The sequence below is a fragment of the Triticum dicoccoides genome, chromosome 2A (assembly GCF_002162155.2).
Source record: "Triticum dicoccoides isolate Atlit2015 ecotype Zavitan chromosome 2A, WEW_v2.0, whole genome shotgun sequence".
NCBI lineage: Eukaryota > Viridiplantae > Streptophyta > Magnoliopsida > Poales > Poaceae > Triticum > Triticum dicoccoides.
In genome coordinates, this window is record NC_041382.1 from 206,879,877 (window position 1) to 206,898,618 (window position 18,742).

The window sequence follows — 18,742 nt, forward strand, 5'->3', positions numbered from 1 at the left end:
GTGTTCTCCAGTAGCACCGAGCCGATAGTGGTAGATGATTTGCTCTGCAAGACAGGGAGGGAGTTGACCACTGCAGGATGTACAGATGGGGAAAAGGTGAAATTTGCCGCGCATCAGCTTGAGGGACCCGCAACAGCATGGTGGGAGAATTTCACAGCCACTTACCCTATGGATACTGTCACATGGGATCAGTTTCAGCAAGCTTTCCGTACTGCCCATGTTTCAGCAGGAGCTATGGCCATGAAGAAGCGTGAGTTTCGCAACTTACGCCAAGGAGGACGGACAGTTGGCCAGTATGTGGATGACTTTAGTAAGCTAGCATGTTATGCCCCAGATGACGTTGCTACGGATGCAGCTAAGCAGGAGAAGTTTCTGGAAGGACTGAATGACGAGCTGAGCATGCAGTTGATGGTGGCAAGCTTCAACAACTACCAGGAGTTGGTAGATCGTGCTCTTATGATTGAAGGGAAGCAGCAGCAGATTGAAAACCGCAAGAGGAAGTATGGACAGGGGAAGTACAACTCTGGAGCTCAGCAGAAGCCCCGTCTTACCCCTAAACCGGGAGTTCATTTTTAGCATACCCATGGAGGAGGTAGTTCGCACAACCATAATGGCCCCAAGAATGGTAATGGGAATGGAGGAAGCAACGGCCAGAACCGTACCACCCCATCAACCCCAGCCAAGAGAGACCTGAGCCAAATCACCTGTTTTAAGTGTACGAAGACAGGACATTATGCCAATGAATGTCCTGAAGGCCAGAATGGCAATGGAAGCTCTGGGAAGAAGCCGAACCCTTTCAACAGGGGACAGGTGAACCACATTAACATGGAGGAGGTTGAAGCTCAGCCTGATGCAGTAATAGGTAAGTTTTTGGTTAAGTCATTTACTGCACTCGTTCTTTTTGATACCGGTGCATCGCATTCATACATCTCAAGGGGATTTGTGGATAAGTATAACCTGCCAACCCAAGCCCTTAGGTCACCCATGTTAGTAACCTCGCCTGGAGCAGAGTATATGGCTAGTCGATGGTGTGATCGGTTACCATTAAGGATTGGTAACTATGTGTTTCCCTCGGACCTAATAGTATTGGAGTCTCAAGGATTGGATGTGATATTAGGCATGGATTGGTTGTCAAAGTATGAAGGGAACATTGAATGCGCTAGTAAGACAATCTTGCTTACGAGGCCAGAAGGAAGAAGGATCAAGTATGTATCACGGCATGTGCCGAAAAGGACTCAAGTAAATTCCTTAACAGGAGTTGTGCATGAGGAAGTACCAGTGGTAAAGGATTTCCCTGACGTATTTCCAGAGGAGTTGCCAGGCATGCCACCGGATAGATATATTGAGTTTTTGATTGAACTTTTGCCAGGCACAGGGCCAATATCGAAGAGACCATACAGGATGCCTGCAAAAGATTTGGAGGAGATTAAGAAACAGATTAAGGAGTTACTGGATAAAGGTTATATTCGCCCAAGTTCGTCGCCTTGGGGATCGCCAGTACTTCTAGTGGAGAAGAAGGATGGATCGTTAAGGATGGTTGTTGATTATCGTGGATTAAATGAAGTAACAATCAAGAACAAGTACCCACTACCAATGATCAATGATCTGTTTGATCGTTTACAAGGAGCTAAAGTGTTTTCCAAGATTGATTTGCGATCAGGGTACCATCAGTTGAAGATTCGAGAGCAGGACATACCTAAGACAACATTCACCACAAGATATGGGCTGTATGAGTATATCGTTATGTCATTTGGTCTGACTAACGCACCTGCCTATTTTATGAACCTGATGAACAAGGTGTTTATGGAGTTTTTGGATAAGTTCGTCGTAGTGTTCATTGATGATATTCTGGTTTATTCGAAGAATGAAGAGGAGCATAAAGAACATTTGCGATTGGTACTGGAGAAGCTCAGAGAACATCAGTTATATGCCAAGTTCAGCAAATGTGAGTTTTGGTTGAAGGAAGTAGGGTTCCTCGGACATGTTATATCCGGAGAAGGAATAACAGTTGATCCCACAAAGGTTATCACTGTGACAAATTGGGAAGCACCAACAATAGTTGGAGAGATCCGGAGTTTCCTTGGACTCGCAGGATACTACCGGAGATTTATTGAGAACTTCTCAAAGATTGCAAAGCCTATGACGGAGTTGCTGAAGAAGGATACTAAGTTCATATGGACTGAGGAGTGTGAGGCTAGTTTCCAGGAGTTGAAGAAACGTTTGGTTACCTCACCAGTGTTGATTCTACCAGATCAGAACAAGGATTATGAGGTGTATTGTGATGCTTCACGTCGAGGACTTGGAGTCGTGCTTATGCAAGAAGGAAGAGTTGTTTCGTATGCTTCACGATAACTGAAACCTCACGAATTGAATTATGCCATGCATGATTTGGAGTTAGCAGCCATAGTGCATGCATTGAAAACATGGAGACATTTTCTCATTGGGAACCATTGTGAGGTGTACACAGATCACAAGAGTTTGAAGTACATTTTCACACAGAAGGAGTTAAACCTCCGACAAAGGAGATGGTTGGAACTCATCAAGGATTATGATATGAGATTGCATTATCATCCCGGAAAGGCCAATGTAGTAGCTGACGCGTTGAGCCGTAAGAGCCATGTCAATACACTAATGACGAGAGATTGGCCAAAGGAGTTAGCCGAGGACCTTCGTGAGCTATGTTTGCAGATAGTTCCGAGAGGCTATGTAGCAGCATTGGAGATTCAATCAACTTTGATGGATAAAGTCAGAGAAGCTCAAAAGACTGACAAGGAAATTGCCTCTATAAAAGAGAAAATGAGCAAAGGTAAAGCTAAAGGATTTCGTGAGGATGAGCACGACACCCTATGGTTTGAAGACCGTGTCTATGTGCCCAATGACCCGGAGATCAGGAAGTTAATTCTGCAAGAGGCACATGATTCACCCTATTCGATTCACCCAGGAAATACCAAGATGTATTTGGATTTGAAGGATACATTCTGGTGGACCGGAATGAAGAAGGATATTGCAGAGTATGTAGCAGTTTGTGATGTATGTCAGAGAGTAAAGGCAGAGCATCAGAAGCCAACAGGATTGCTACTGCCATTGCCGATACCTGAATGGAAGTGGGACAAGTTAGGCATGGATTTTATCACGGGATTACCCAGGACTCGTTCAGGCTATGACTCAATTTGGGTTGTAGTTGATCGATTGACGAAGGTAGCTCACTTCATCCCAGTAAAGACCACTTACACCAGTGCTAAGTTGGCAAAGATATACATGACCAGGATTGTATGCTTACATGGAGTTTCGAGGAGTATTGTATCAGATAGAGGAACCCAGTTTACCTCAAAGTTCTGGAAGCAGTTGCACGAAACTTTGGGTACCAGGCTAGAGTTCAGCACATCCTTTCATCCACACACAGATGGACAGACCGAGAGAGTCAATTAGATTTTGGAGGATATGCTGACAGCTTATGCGCTAGATTATGGATCTAGTTGGGACGACAATTTCCCATATGCAGAGTTCTCTTACAACAATAGCTATCAAACCAGTTTGAAGATAGCCCCTTTTGAAGCCTTGTACGGAAGAAGGTGCAGGACACCATTGTCATGGGACGAAGTTGGAGACCGCCAGTTTTTTGGACCGGATTTGATTAAGGAGTCTGAACAGAAGGTGAAGTTGATTTGCGATAGGCTCAAGGTAGCCCAGTCCTGGCAGAAGAGCTACACAGATTCTAAGCGCAAGGAGACAATTTACAAAGTCGGAGACCGAGTTTATCTTCGAGTATCTCCACTACAAGGAATTAAGCGTTTTGGAGTTAAGGGAAAGTTAGCGCCACGTTTTGTAGGACCATACCGAGTTTTGGAACGTATGGGAGAAGTGGCCTACAAGTTGGAATTGCCCGAAGGATTGTCAGGAGTTCATGATGTATTCCATGTATCTCAATTGAAGAAGTGCCACACGAAGATGGCTGACATACCTTTGAGAGATACAGTGCTGTTGGAAGCAATTCAGTTGGATAGCAATTTGACCTATGAGGAGAAACCAGTTAAGATCCTCGAGTTTGCCAGTCGAGTCACTCGCAGCAAGGTTATCAAGTTTTGCAAGGTTCAGTGGAGCCACCACACGGAGGATGAAGCCACCTGGGAACGAGAGGAAGATTTTCTCAAAGACCACCCTCACCTATTTTCTAGCCAACCCGAATCTCGAGGGCGAGATTCATCTTAAGGGGGGTAGGTTTGTAACATCCCAAATTTTCAATTTGGAATGTTATACATTAGATCATCATTGCATATCATATTTTATTTGCTTTTGGTTTGATCCTAGAAATTCTATGCAACTCAAGGACCCACGGAGAGAGTTGGGGATTTCGTTATTTTCATATTTGAGTTTTCTCAAAATATTGAGAATAGGATCATTTGATTTTTATTATTTTATCATCAATTATTTCTATTACAAAAATATGAGAGAGGGAATAAAATGACTTCCCAAAATATAGAAATATTGAGGGTTTAATAATAAAATCAAATAAGATTTTATTACGGAGTTTTTCGTTATTTTATTTGAATTTAGAAAAAATATGTGTTTTTCAAAATTGCATTTAGGCCCCAAATAAATGTTCACTTTGTTCGGCTTGATTTTAGAAGTCGGGGAAAATTTATTTCGGGATTTTTGGAGTCCGTTTAGTTTTTCTTTTATTGATTTTCTGCGCGTAATTTTTTTTAAATGAACCGACCTAACGGGCCGTGTCCGACCCGGACACCTGGCCCGGCCGGCCTTATAAGCCGGGGGAGCCCGCCCGAGCCGCCCCAAACCCTAGCCACCCAAGCACCGCCCGCACCACCGCCGCCGCCTCTCCGCGCCACCGCCCGCCGCCCGCGCCGTCCAGCCGCCTCGCCACCGCCCCGCGCCGCCTCGCCGGAGCCGCCACGCCGCCCGAGGTATCCGCCGTCGCCGGCGGTTTTCTTTAGATTCATTTTTTATTAGATCGGTTTTATTTCGGTTTAGTCCAATTAGCGAGCGTTCGCTCGATTCGTTTGTTTTAACGAACGTGTTTGTCGTTTAGATCCACTTAACGAACGTTCGTTCATTAATCTGTTCGTCGTTTTTTCTTTTTCTCGAATTTTCCACGATTATTTCTGATCGCGATTTCTGATCTGATTTTCGTTTTAGTATAACTTTTCGCTCGTTTATCGGAATCAGGCGATTCAAGCGCCTGGAGTTTCGTCTCGAAACCCTCTTTCCGATTAACCAACTTAAATAAGCTTTTGTTTCTATAAAATTTGACTTAGGTCCAGATTAGTAAAACGAAGTTGTTTTCTTTCGCCGTTTGACTTTCGTTGCTTCGTTTGATTTGATTCTTTTTGCAAACCAGAGTTCTTAAGTTGAGCTTTCTGGTTAGATATCTTATTTGAGTTTTACCTATGCATAGATGAGTACTTATTGTATGCTTGTTTGTTTGTCTGCGATAGAATACCCGGAGTGCGCCGCCTGTTATTTCGAATCTCTAGGTTTCGCGGATCATCAGCAAGGCAAGTAACACTTTGATCATATCCCTTTTCATACCCAGTTTTATTGCATTAGATCAATCCTCAAACATTGCATGATTAGGATCTAATTAAACTGTGGGATGGGAAGTAGTTGAGGTAGTACCTATTACCTGTTTATTATCAAACCTTTGGGAGTTACTTCTACGTTTGCTTCATGCCATGCTATGGTAGTAGACGTGGATTGGGTGAGTGTTATCCATGACAGATGTGAGATTGTTAATTAATGGTTTATCTAAGGTGGCAACTTAAACACACATCTGGGTGGATTGAGGTACCTGGGTTTCCAGGATTTGCTTGTTTCTTTTTGGACCGCCACCCAGGCTCAAAGGGATCATGAGATTATTCATACTAGAAACTTCCGTGTGCAGCCACAAGCTACTACGGGCTCTAGCATAGTTGACTAAGTCGTGCGAACTCTTACAGTGGTAGACTAGCTGATGTAGGGGATGTAGGTTGGTACGGTCTACCCGTTCGTAAGGTGCTAGCACTTCTGAAAGACTATGTGTCGGTCATTCGTTTCTCAAACATCATGTAGTGCGAGAATCCCAACGGAGGAGATCGAGTCTTGTGGGGAAAAGTGCGCAAACCTCTGCAGAGTGTACAAACTAATCATGGTTAGTCGTGTCCCCGGTTATGGACATTTTGAGTATCTAGTACTTGGATATCATGTGAATCTCATCATGTTACTTTAATTAATATTGTTGGGTTCTAATGATGATCACTTTAATTGGGATTGAGGATGCTGTCAACCATTCTCAATGTTTAACAACCACCATGATAGTTAAATAAAATTTATTCCTTTGCAGTAGGGAAAAATTGGCTTTGCACAAAACTGTAACAATAGAGCTTTCCAACAGCCATATATGTAGTATAGCTTATTCCATCATTACTCTCTATGTGTTACATTGCCAGCATATTCCATGTGCTGACCCATTTCGGGCTGCAACGTTTCATGTTGCAGACTTTTCAGACGACGAGTAAGGTGCCTTTAGGTCGTGGTTCTATACTCAGTGATGCCGTTGGAGTTGATGGACTCGCTTATCTTCCAAGCCTTCCGCTGTTATCGTTATTAGATGGCCTTAAGCCATATTTATTGTAATAAGTTCTCTTTTGAGACATTCGATGTAATAAGTGTGTGATTGCTACTCTGTTATAAATCCTTCAAGTACCGTGTGGTGTCAGCATTACTGATCCAGGGATGACACCCGAGCACAGAGATCAGACTGTTTGAGGTCTGGTCGCTACAGCTCGTCATGACTATCCAGATTGACCCTCACCTACTTACAACAATGTAATGTAAATCACTGATGTGTTCAATCAGCAGAAAATAGGAAAATAATCACCGTGAATTATAGCACTTACACGTAAGTGGGACAGGAAGATGTGAAAATGGTGTTTGTCTTCATTATAATCTTACCATGATGGGAATATATGCACGTAGTCCCTAACAACATTGAAAGCATTGTCTTTTAAAATGGGAATAAATGGAATGGGGTTCCAATCTGCAGGAAATGGCCGATTCTGCAATTGGGATAGGTCTTCGACCGGTGGACTTGCTGTACTTTTTGCTGGAGTGAGATTTTTCTGTGGTACGGCTGGTGCTATGGCAAATGAAATCGGTATACCTTTTGCTGGAGTGCAGGTCCTGTGTGGTGGGGCTAGTGGTGTTGCCAGTGAAGTATGGGTACAGTCTGCTGGAGTCGGTCCTATGTTTTGTGTCACTGGTTGTACAGCCAATATAAGTCGGGCGCTATCTGATTTCTCTGGCACCACCACATTTTTCAAGGACTTTACTGGTGCTCCTTCAGGTTTGGCAATCACCCTCTTCCTTTTTGATGTCTAATGCACAAGAACAACATTTGAGTGGAAAAACATGGTATGATGACAAATGGAATATGTATTGATAATGGATGGGCATGGCATCTCGAGTTATATGATGAGTAAACTAAGCAGATGGCGGTGCAACAAAGTAGAAGAAATGCAAGACAACATATGCAAGATACGCGCAATCAATAAAACATTGCCAAATTAGAACAGGCGCCTTGATGGGTGAACAGGACAAGCCATCTGCCTTTGACCCCTCGAGGTTAGAATAGTCATTAGGATGATATTCTGAACAAGAATCAACAGGTGGGGAGCATACGAGTTTCATTGCTTCCAGAATGGCACTCAATGCCTTGGTGCCAATTTTGTAAGTCATTGCAGTGTTCCACAATATTCTTCTGATGCGCGGATTCTGATATTCACTGTAATTGCGTATAATATCTGAGAACCATGAAAACATAAATAGTTGTGAGATTATCTTTGTAATGCAGATGATATTCTAATATAGGGGCGCCCCTGTAAACACTTGTGTGCTATCACTGGATTCTGATGAGAGAGCTCATGTGTGTTGTAATATGGTGCGTGCATTTATATAATCTGGCACAAGTACACAAAAAATAGGCTCCAGAAGTAAGGATAGCTAGCAGATGATAGGTTCATAATATACTGTATAGAGAGTTTATTGCCAAACCATGATAACAAGAGCACACAGCAACTAGGCAGATCATAGTGTACATAACAGGGGTACACCATAACCAGGATATATAAATCGGGAAAGTGGAACTGGCTGGAAATTACGGTGTTGTATTGCCGCTACTAATTGAAAGCCTATCGATCACGTACAGGCCAGCTCTATCAGCTGTTGACTGCAGATGTCCCTGCTCCCCTTCCTGACAAGGAACATACTGTGCTTCTCATACAGAACACCGCACGGGCCACCGGCCGAACCACCAGCCCCACCGCCTGTGTTCCTCCGCCACCCCCACCCTCGCCCCACCCGCGTCGAGTTTTCTTTGTTCGACGAGGCCCCACCACCGCCCCCCACAACCACTGTCCCCACCCGAGCCCCTTCCTTCACACCGGCGAACTCCGGCAAGCTCTCAAAAATCGACTGACCCAATTTTGAAATTTAGTCTACTGTGATTTAACTAGTGTGGAATATAAAAGGGGAAAACCATAAGCATTGCGAGTATGGTGTTGAGCGTGCCATGGCAGATCTGAAGGTGCAAACCAGACAAAGGAAACTTCGCAACCAAGACAAGAAATCAGAGTAAAGCAGTGGCAATCTATTTTCTTGCTACGATAAATAAGTTGAGCAGATATGAAAGAGTATCGCCTCTGGTGCGGCGCCGTGTATGCATCTATTGAGAATTTGACGGTGCTGCAGTAGCAATGGCTGTTGGCAGCGTGGAAGCAGATCTAGAAGGGTAGACGGTGGCGGCGGGGCGCAATGGACGAGACGGTCGTAGGAGCGGCGCCGACAAGGTGGACGACGGCGGGGATGAAGCGAGTGGACGGGATGCAAGGATCCCGGTCCGAAGCCATGGATGAGAGAGGTCGATCTCTTGTAATGGACGGCGGCGTCGGGGTATCATCTCCGGCATGGTGGAGGAGGACGGCGGTGGATGGGGTGGCGGACGGCGGCGGACGGAGGAGGGTCGTGTGGAGAGGGTGTTTTGGCACCCACGGAGTACGAATGGGGAAAAGGGAGGTAGAGAGGAAGGGGGAACCATGTATTTAGGGCACACTTGTCTCAAATGCGAGGAAATTTACAAACTTAACCCCCGTTTCAAATTTCTACTACATCACAACAACACTAGTCGGTTGGGGATAGGACGGTAATCTCGCATACACCAAAAATTTGCCGACGAGAGTTTGTTTTTGGCGCCCACCGTGTTTGAATATGAATCAGGGAGGGAGTCGATTTTGGCCGAGGACACACTGTGTTTTGGCGCCCACCGTGTATGAACCCGGGTGAGAGGCGGTTATGTCATGTTTGGGTGAAATTACAAACCTACCCCTATCAAAACATATAGAAATCCAGCAAATAGGCTTTGCGTGGCAGGGATAGGCAATAGTGATTTCCATCTCGTAAATTTTGGTTTCGGGCGGTTACTGCGACTTTCCCCGCTTCGTTCAAATTTTGCAGAGTGCACGTTTACCGTGCCAACTCAATTCGAATCTCGTTTGTATTCTATTTTTTTCCGGGCGGGATCCATTTTCAATTGGAATTACATTCTATATACATCATTTATATATATATACTTTCAAAAGCACAACAAAGAATTCTGCTCCTTTATATGTATAATATGATTTACAAATACAACGATCTCGAAATCTTAAGGTTGAATTTGAAAAATTTAACCAAATTATGTTCTATTAAAATGTATGGATCAGTAATATCTACATATTAAATAACATAGATGTGCGTGAATTCATATGAGTATGCATGTTTGATAGATCAATTTTGGTTCGAGTATGGATTACATGTATCATCGTCTCGTATTCAAATATTTGAATCCCTTTTTTGTTCACTCCTTTCACGCCCATCTCTCTCGCATGCATGCTCCTTCAGGTAGCTATCACTCTCTTTTCTCCAGCTCACCCGCACGCTCACTTCATGTTTCTCCTATCCTCACAAACACGGTCTCTCGACGTCTCCCTTGAGAAGTGTCACACTCTCCCTATCATTATACATTACACGGTTTTCATTATCTCTCACGTCTCTACTATTCTCTGGTATCACTTGGTACCTAAGCTTTCTTTTTCACCGCCACAGACACAGTCTCCACTCGTCTTTCACTTTGTCTTTCTCTCTATGGGATTCTCTCACACACCCTATATGTCTCTACATATGACTCATACCACTAAAATTACTCTCTCTATGTCTCCTGTAGACACAGCGTTTGTTGCGGTCTCCTTTTCGTCTCCATCCCAGACTGACATTATTCATTTGTTCACCAATCAGACAACCCCGACTACCATCTCCTCTCTCTCTCACAGACACACACACAACTCCTGCTTCCACTCCCCTTCCCGACTACCGTCTCTCTCTCACACACACAAAACTCTCGCTTTCGCACCCCGACTCGTATTTCTCTCACAAACATTTATCGACTAGCTAGCCTCTAGATAGGTTTATACACCCGCACACTCGTGCTTCCACCATCGCATACATGTCTCTCTCCCGCTCCTTGTATCTATGTAGATTTTTATTCCCTTCTTGAGACACTCCCTCTCGATCGTGCACACACACACTATCGCCTCATTTTAAGCTGATACCTATCGCACACACACTCCTTGTGTCTTTGTCACACATGCACTCCGTCCTCCTCCACTCTCCCTCTCTCTCACACACACATGGGCTTTTTGCAACAACTAGCAAGATGCCCATGCGTTGCACGGAACATCAAGATGCATTTGTATGAGTAGTTTATCTTGTTGGGGAAAAGGATGAATGAGGGAAGGCCTTATTTGCAAATGTGGAGAGGGGTGTGGGTATCTTTTTGCAAAATTGCCATAGTTTCCTTCCTATCCGTCAGGTATAGATCAGACGGCCTATATTGCAGGATGGCAGGCACACGATCATCACTAACAATGCTTTTTATAAGAGTAGGGATAAAAAATAGAGTTGGTGATGATGGTGGGCCTGCCATCCTGCAATGTAGGTCGTCCGATTTATATCTGACGGATAGGAAGGAAAATATGGCAATTTACCCGCACTCTTCACCACATTTGCAGATAAGGCCTTCCCTCATTCATCCTTTTCTCCCACGAGATCTTGATGTTCCGTGCAACGCACAGGCATCTTGCTAGTAAGAGTAGAAATAAGACATATACCACTTATCGAATCTTGAAACCAACAACATTCCTCCCTTATCTCATCAAAACCGCCAAAGGAATATATTTTGAGTGAAACATAACATATTTTTAGTGATATACGTATTTCAAAACTAGACTTTTTTTCCTATCAAATCGGAGAATATGTATTAATCTACTTTGATTGTGTGGCAATGCATTGGCACATTGCTAGTAGTTATTATAATTTTTTGGACACCAGACAAATGGTGGACTACATATACGAAGAGAAGAGGCGCATGCACGCAGTCAGCCTCTCGCTGTCTCGCACACATGAGTGTTACGTAAAGGCGACGTTAACAAATAAACCCTAAAACCCTAGGTGCACGATTGCTGCATTCGTGGGTACCGGGTACGTGGTGGAGCACCTTTGTAGGAATAGTCAGCTCGCGTGATAATTTGGTCCGTAGGAGTTGATGGTCGGGACCACAAGTGAACGACTTGGAGCGCGGTGGCTCGCCAGTTGCCACAGATCGAGTAGCCACGTTTAAAATATCGTTTTTTAGTGGGGTTAAGAGTTCCGATTTTCAATGGCGCATTATAAGTAGTAAGTAGTTTTTAGAACGATTGGTATGGAGCGAAAATGGGATTCATAGTACTACGACCTCCTTGGCGTATGGTTGTATGGTTTTTTTTTTTGCTATGGAGGTTGTATGGGTTTATGTTGCGAGATGTTGAACCTAGTAGTTCTAGGGAAAATACTATGGTTTAGATTTAGATGCTGGTTTTCAGTAATGAAAATCGGAAGGGGAAACCCTTCCTTGATTAAAAAAACTACTACCTCCATTCTAGTTTACTAGTCCCCATCGTACTTTGGGTCAAAGTTTGTCCATGAATTTTACTTGTAAAATGTGAATGGAAAACGAGATTTTGTTATACCCAAACAAAAAAGGACTGGAGGGAGTGATTGCTCTGACACGGATGCAACATCTCATAGCGCAGGCATTGAACCGGCGCGCCGGCCAAGAGGGCTGCACTCGCTACAGGGCCGGCTGAGCACGCCTCCTCGCCGCGTGCAACCAGCTTAAGACTGCCCCGCCTGCCTTCATTGAATCCGCGCGTGTGCTGGCAACACGTCCTTCCGCGAGCCGGCAGGCATTTTAGAACACAAAAAATGACTAAAATATAATTAATTTACGCATGGTCTTGATTTGTTGTGCTTGCACTGGCAGCAGGAACTAGTAGAGGATTTTCTTTATTTATAACTCTCCTCATATTTTTTTGGCTTTGAAGTGAATCATGGTTGTGGACATTATGTATGAATGTGCAGATATCTATGAACATGAGTTTGATGTGGAAGTTGAACTTGGAATGTCGGGCTTGCGCATGAACTATACCATGTCCAATGCTTCATCTGTTATTGTTTGGAAAGTAATTGTTGTTATTACATGACCCGAAAAAAACATTTTGTGCCACATCAGTAGATGCACGGACATCACAACAGGCATGCTGACTGGATAAACATTTGAACCTAGCTATTATGAAGGAAATTTTGTATTGACAACAGTTTTAGATAGCAGGAGACGCCTAGCCTGCTCTGCCTCTGCTAGCTTATTTCTAGCTTCTTCCATCTCTTCTTTGGCTTGGGTGAAGAGAGCATCTGATTGCTCTTTTTGCTTCTTCAGGAACTCAGCTACATTCTCAAGGGCTGCTGCATGCTTTCTTTCAGCCTTTACTAATGCCACGAGGACACGAACAGCTGACGACTCCACCTGGCTTGTGTGTAATCCAGCATCATCTGGGAATTTGCACCTTGTGTCTAATCCAGCATCATTAGGGAACTGGCACCTTATGTGTAATCCAGCCTCATTAGGGAACTGCATCCTGACATGAAGTTACTTATTTTTTAGATCAATACTCAGTGCAACCTAGATCCATTTAGTAGAAGCCAGATAAACAGAACTCGGAGAAGTGAATTCAAAAGGAAAAAATAAATAAAAACAGACTACAAGGTGAGAAAATCCACTTCCTACATCAAGCTAAAAACGAAAGCATTAGGACGATTAAGACTCTTCTTATTACACATCGAAGAACACCACGCTTAAGAGAAACAGAAACTACAACATATACACATCGAAGAACACGAGGCTACACGAAAGTAATTGAAAGGGTGTTACTTACCAAAGCTCGTTTTACAGGTTCAGTGCAGCTCCTCTTTAACTTGCCACACTCCTTGAAGATGTCCCGAATATCCCGTGTTTGGTCTTCATTGCTCCTCTGCATGTTCGCATTCGTGGTTTTAAAATCTCAACATGGCAAGAAAAATATACTACTAGTAATACTCGCGCATCTTGTGGGCAACATTAAAGCACTCGTCTGCCATGTTAGAGCATCTCCAACAGAATCGCAACGCGCGGCGCTTTAAAAAAGCGTTTACAGTGCTGAGATCGAGAAGTAGATACTAGAGAGTAGAGGATAGTTCTCAGCATAGATAGATAAAAAAGATAATTCAACTACTCCTCCTTGTCCGACTCCTCCTCGGTGATGTCCTCCTCTGACGTCTGACTGTAGGCGTGAAGATACCGATCGTCGTTGGATTCCCAGGGCGACGCTGCTCCTAGCCTCATGTTGAATTGAGCATCCGCTTTTCGCCTACGCTTGTCCTCGCGATAGGAGGCTCGCTCCGCCCTCCTCTTATCCCTTTCCGCCCTCCTTTGCGCATAGAACTCGCACTCATTGATGATGTCCTATGGGAAGTGTTAGCGCCACAGCGCCATGGCTTCCTCGTCCATCTCGGCGATGCCGAGACGGTGCTCCCGCCTCCGGTTGTCGTGACGATCCTTGTCGGTGCTAAGCCACGGCAGAGGCGCGAGCTCCTGCGCCCGCTCCCGCGTCGGCACACTGGGGGAGTTCAATGTTCTATGAGGCCACCGGAGGCGCCACACCGCCACATCGAACGCGCGGGCGGCCTCATTGGCGGTGTCGAAATTGCCGAGGCCGAGGCGCATCCCGCGGAACCGGATCTCGGCGGAGAAGCCGCAGGAGGGGCGCGCGTGGACTCCGCGGTATACCCAAGTTTCCCGGCGACACGGCGGCATGGTGGCGCGGCAATGGCGAGGCGAAAAAGAGTGGGGAGAGAGCGGTGGCAAGGCACAGAGCGGTGGGAGGGTGTTGGATTTTATAACACGCGTTGGACGCCGCGCGCCAAAACTAGCACACGCCCGCTTTTTCCCGCGCGCGCGATCCTTTCCTGATGTCTCTGCTATCTCTAATCTCTTCTCTACTGTTATATTTATTTTATATTTTATATTTAATATTTATCTCTACTTCCTTTACTGTCTACTTTTTTTTCTATACTTTTTTTCTTGCAATATAGGCCGTCCGATTTATATCTGACAGATAGGAAGGAAACAAATGGGAATTTTGCAAAAAGATACCCATACCCCTCTCCTGATTTGCAAATAAGGCCTTCCCTCGTTCATCCTTTTCTCCCACAAGATAAACTACTCATACAAATGCATCTTGATGTGTGCAATGCATGGGCATCTTGCTAGTTCTAAAAACCTTTCCATCATTTTCCATACTACTGGTTGCAGATGAAAAACCTACCCAAGCACAGCGCGATACAGGAGCGACGCACAATTACAAGCTGATATTCTGTTGGACAATGGAGGCTATAACCAATTACTTTTACCAGAACAATAGCACCCAGGAAATTTGAAGGGTAGGTATGAACAAAATTGGAACTGCACATGCACTGCTAAGTGATTCAATACACACATTACCAATCGAGGAGGAGAACGATGGTCACGGCGGCCTCTGTGAGTCATGGTCGGCAACGGGAGTCAGTTCATTATCCACGACGGTGGTACTTCTGTGCTTGGCGTCGGCTTCCGTGAAGAAGATCCGAGACCGTGGAAGATGATGCCGGGGAAGAGGCTCCGTGTACGACGACGACGGTGGATCGGCTCCAGTGCGGCGTACGAGGTCGTCGATGAGCAGATGCGCTGTGGTGGATGAGTGCGCCGATGTAAAGGGGAGGAGCACGAAGGCTGCGGTGCTGTGGAGAAGTCTATTTTGCGATGGGGATAGAAATTGGGGAGTATTCAGGTGTACTACTCTGGGTGCCGGGGTGGGGTTGGCTGGGTAGGGTGAACCTGAAGTTACTTAAACAGCCCCCTACCAAGCGTCATCCGTAGGCCTGTTCCGAAGGCTATGATGGTAACTTCCCACTGCTCGAATCAGGGTCGCGGGAGATGTTCCCGCCGACCTCAAAATTTTGTGACACTGGACTCCCCGTGTGGCGTGTTGAGTGATTCGGCTAAGCAACTAGCGAGTAGTAGCAGTAAAATCTGCATATTAGGTTTGACCGAAGTCAAACTTCCTAAAGTTTGACCAAGTTTATAGAAAAATATAAACATTTACCATAACAAATATGTATGATGTGAAAGTACATTCAATAATAAATCTAATGGTATTTATTTGTTATTGTATATGTTAATATTTTTTGTTATAAGCTTTCTGAGAGTTTACAAAACTTGACTTTGACCAATGCTAATACGCGGACTTAAATAAAAACGGAGGGAGTACACATTTGTTTTCTTAGTTTGTAGTGAACTAATTATTTGTTGAAATTGTGAAATAAATATATTAGGCTATTGACTTCGAATGTAATGGTCTATACAATTCGATAGTTACAATCATTGTCGAACCCAAGATGTATACAAGGTCTATAGTACTTCACAACATGCTCAAACTCACATAATCCTAGTCAAATGAGAATCTAAATGCATTTCATATTTATTACTTTGTAAGATGCAACAAAAACAATCATAACTCTACATCAGCCATTGTAGAAGCAACATTTTGATATATCCCAATGTGTGAATGAAACGTACAGAGAGGGCTTTTGAAGATGGAGCAGATAGGGCGGGAAAGATTGTATGTATGTGGACGAGAGAGTAGGAGACAAACCTAACGAGACAGACAGAGAGAGAGAGAGAGAGGAAGAAGTTAGGTCTGTGAGAAAGATGGATACATGTAATATACATGAGATGCGTGTGCATCTGGATTCCGTATACGTGGAAGGAGAAGAGACAACATGTTTGATGAGAGAGCTGGAAAAACATGGACGAGAGGGGAAGGATCTCGTGGGTTGAGGGATTGACAATTTTGTGCGGGGGGGAGAGGGATTGGTAATTTTGTGCAAGAGAGAGAGAGAGAGAGAGAGAGAGGGTGGGGGGAAGAGTCAGTCAGTCGTCGTCACATCACCCTGCTTCCAAATTACCCCGCATTCTCTAGCGTGGTGTGGTCGCCGTCTTCGATCTGCTCGATACCCTCTTTGAAGATTGAGGTGTTGTGCATGTTGGGGTGCAAAGAAGCACAAGCGAGAGTGGTTGCCGTATAACCTTGGATGGGGATGAATTGTGTGCTCGGGGAGTGTGTGTGTGTGTGTTGTGCTGCGTGTGTCTCTCTGTGTGTGTGTGTGTGTGTGTGTGTCAGATATTGAGAGAAAACAAACCTAAGGAGAGAAATGGGTATTCACGAAGAGATTGTGCGGGCCTTGAGGTGGGCAGGGGCCGGGTGAGGGTGTCAAAATGTGCGCGTTGATGCATGTGTTGCATGTGACCGTGCGAGGGACGGATGAATCGAGAGAGATGGTTGTTGTGTTACGGACGCTCCTCTCTCTGTCTCTCTCTCTCCCTCTCTCCCTCTCTCTCTCTCTCACACACATACACACACACACACAAGTAAACTAGAAGACCGTTCTCTCATGTATACACAATGTATCGGCATCTGTCTATGTCTCACTCATGCATGATCATTTGCACATTCACACCTCTCTATGTCTGTATCACACGCCCACCGTCTCCACATTGCCCTTCTGCCACAACACACATATGGACACATACACACATTCTCTCTCAATCACACACACACACACAAAATCAGTATTAAAAAAACTAGGGCGCACCTAAAACGTCCAAATCCAAAATAAACACGAACTGGAGCTAAATTCAAATATATGGAAATATTGCAGCATCAAGAACTTTCACAAGAAAAAAAGTTGAGTAATATTCAAGGATTGTTTTCACACACACAAAAAGGTTCGGTGGATGTCCTTCGAGCGCGACACGGTGACGCACCGTTCGATCGACCGCGCGGCCGTGGTTCACGCGCTTGCACAGGATTTCGTATCGTGGTTGTGGTACTAACTAATAAAAGCACTGCCTAAGTCTAATGTTTACGTGTACTAATACAATTTTCTTTTAAGTTTGACCAACCTTATATATAAAACTAAAGTAAGCTCCCACACGCGCACTCATCAATATGCCGCCGTCATTGTGCATGCCGGCGCCCGCCTGCTCCGGCCAACAATTTCTCGCCCATCACTGCCGTGTCGCCGCCATCCCTGTGCCATGAAGCCGAAGGCTCGCCCGCTCACGTCGTCTGCAGTCCCTCCTCACGATGCTGCCGTGCCGCCAAGTACACGAGCAGCTTGTGGAGCCGCGTCTATGCACGCAGCGTATGAAGAGGAGGACGAGCGCGTGCTCCAGCACACCGGCGAGGAGGAACTAGCGTGTCATTGTCGTCTCCGCCCGCGCGGAGGAGGCGTGCATGGTGGCTGTCGCGGCGGAAGCCGGTCGCGCGCGCGTCGAGCCCGCAAACTGGGTGCGGACACTGAATCTACCTTCGAGACCTTGAATGCCACGTGGATCCTGCAATCTGAAGGAGCAATTTGGGTCAGTCGACTCATGTGAGCCGTTTGATGCAACATGGATGGCTAGAAGGGCTTCTTCCACCTCTTCTGTCGTCTTCTTCCTTCGCTCCGTCAAACTTCTTTCACAATTCGACTGACCCAAATTATACTACTAGTACGAACGTATTAAGTACAGTAGGAACACGAAGATACGAGCAGTAATACCAACTGCAAGAAGAACAGTAGTAAGACATAGTACTACTACTGTACGTACTAAAGAGTTCAAATAACGAGAAAGAACATACACATAGTTCTGCTGGGGCCTCAGCACAACACACCCTTGAAAATAAACTAAGCAACTAGTCCGCTTGACACTGCAGTAGAACCAGCATAAGCGACGGCACTGCCACCTACTCGGAGTCCGAGTCCACATCCTCGACTTCGTCCTCGTCCCTCTTCCTCTTCCTCTTCGCCAACGCTTCTTTGCTTGAACCGGACACTGGGCTCTGCTTCTTCATCCAACCCTTGTAGATATTTAAACAAAGGTAGGCATCCATTGCTGCGTACAGGATGTGATCTTCATCTAATGTCTTCGACTCCCATGCATGATGAAACTCGTGGTGAGGTTTCTTCTGTTTAGCATACGAACGATCAATCATGGCTGCTGCCAGGGTCAACATTGAATGCTGAGAGGAGGACACCAGGTTTGCCTTCTGGAGATCAAAGGGCTGGCCTACAACGAGGCCTATCCGACCCATGATTTCCTTGTCGTTCCTAAAGTCTACAGTAATGAATTTGACTCGGCCGCCCTTGAGGAACTTCTTAAATTCCTCGCACTCAACATCGGCATGGCATATGTGGTAGACCAAGCATAAGTCATGCATGCAAA